The sequence below is a fragment of the Vigna umbellata genome, chromosome 1, assembly GCF_029865625.1.
Source record: "Vigna umbellata cultivar VRB3 chromosome 1, Vumbellata_1.0, whole genome shotgun sequence".
NCBI classification, from domain to species: domain Eukaryota; kingdom Viridiplantae; phylum Streptophyta; class Magnoliopsida; order Fabales; family Fabaceae; genus Vigna; species Vigna umbellata.
This window is the reverse complement of record NC_142165.1, coordinates 21687975-21690000: the sequence shown is the minus strand read 5'-3', so window position 1 is coordinate 21690000 and position 2026 is coordinate 21687975. Positions and strand designations below refer to the sequence as shown.

The following is a 2026-nucleotide window of genomic DNA, read 5'->3' as shown; positions in this document are numbered from 1 at the left end:
TTTTTCTACCACTTTTTTCTTTCTCTTCTTAAAGTAATCTTATCTTAATTATCATCAACTACTTTCTAATCTCATATAGTGTTTAGTAGTTTTGATTCAAAGCAAGGAACCAAGAGTTCCATCCATTCAAAATTGCTTACCAGGATTTTGTTTATTCTCTCTCAGATTAATCTTGTTCATATCTAACAAGAAGGCCCCATCCCAAAAAGTTAATTTCCTTTGTAATCACATGTCCCATAAGTCAAAACTGCCCTTTTCAAAGCTGAATAAAAACAAAAACAACAACTTTTTGTGATTTTGAAAGTAAACATACACCACTAATATTTTACTGCTGTAACAACCTTTTTCTCTTCCTTGCAGTAAAATTAACTACAATGCCGTCTTGTGACCCTAGCTTGTTTGGTTAGGGCACTTCCTTGGAAGTTTCTCCTGCTCTTTCTGGTCCTCAATTTAGATTTTCAAGATTCTGCTTTAGTGGCTTCTATTTGCCAATTCGCTGCAGGATCTGATAAAAAACAATGATCATTAATAAGCAAGAACAGTAACAAGGGTAAGTGAGAAAAAAAAAATCTAAGTTATTATTTATCATAGTCCTAGTCTTTAACAACCACTAAGCAAAGTAACCATGGTTTTCAGAAGCATACAAAAACATCCAACTGTACCATTATCACCCTCTCTTCCACTCAATCAGATATGCACATGATCAGGCCTCACAATTTGCCTTTAAATTGGTCCACCTCTCTTCTCTTTCCCATTGTGATTCACTCAAACCAAACTACACTCTGCAGAAGTTTTCTTCATTTTCAACCTTGCAATGGCTTCCAACAAGCTTATTGCCACCATCTTGGTGCTTTCTCTCCTTGCCTACTCCACATCAACCTATGCATGTGGCACATGCCATCCCAAATCTCCTCCTCCTCCTCCTCCTCCGTCCGGGAAGTGCCCTAAGGACACACTGAAGCTAGGGGCTTGTGCTGACATTCTAGGACTTGTTAATGTTGTTGTTGGCTCGCCTGTCTCTAGCAAGTGTTGTTCATTGCTTGAGGGTTTGGCTGATCTAGAGGCTGCACTTTGCCTCTGCACTGCCATCAAAGCCAATCTGCTTGGAATCAACTTGAATATCCCTATCACACTCAGTGTGCTCCTCAGTGCATGCCAGAAAAATGTTCCTTCTGGCTTCCAATGTCCATAGAATTCATCATGCTAGGTTCATCTCATCACTTGTGTCCTCAAATTCCTGTCTTCTTACAGTTCTTCTTTTTGTGCAATGTGTGATTTTAATAATTTGGCAAACACATGTTTGTCTTAGTAAGTAACCTTTGATCTTTGTTGGTATATTTGGGGAACTTTGGTTGTTTTTCGGGTATGTTGGAGGTAGAGAGGGGTTTGATTTGTTAAACCAGATCTTAATGACCAATATGCACAATTTATTTGTACTTCACAATCAATCAAGTGTCTATTATCAATTTATGTAAGTGCAGTATTGTCTATTATTTTTCTCTAAATTCCTGTTATTATTCCTCATAATATGCTAAATCATTTAAAAAGTATAATATTTTGTTATAAATATATTCCTAACAAAAACAAAAAATCTTATGTTATTTTTTTAACTTAGGCTAATGATTAGCCAAACAGTTCTGCACTTTTTTTCTCCTGTCTGTTGAAAAGAGTAGTGCTTTCATGATGTTGACAATTTTTGTTTAATTTTTTTTCTCTAGAAGCATCTTAGTACGTAAAACTACGTGCCCAAAATATTGAGAAAAAAAAATAAAACTTTATTTCCAAAAATATGTTGGAAAACATGAATATATCTCTCCAACATTTTTTTATCATCATAATTTTGACAACAAATAGAGGAAATATAAGGAGAGAAATATGTGATCAGATAAATATACGTGGGGACGAACTAAAATGGATTATGAACAAGTATTCTTAAATAATGAACAAATATATTCATACCTTGTAAAAGAGATAGTAAATTATGATCAAGAACTCGAATTTTGGTAATATTATTTTGGGTATGAAA

General features: G+C 34.6%; 1 pseudogene; it reads left to right on the top strand.

The window, feature by feature from the left end:
- Nucleotides 1-743: 743 nt before the first annotated feature.
- LOC124827939 (putative lipid-binding protein AIR1 pseudogene) lies at nt 744-1475 on the top strand (annotated as a pseudogene).
- Nucleotides 1476-2026: the final 551 nt, after the last annotated feature.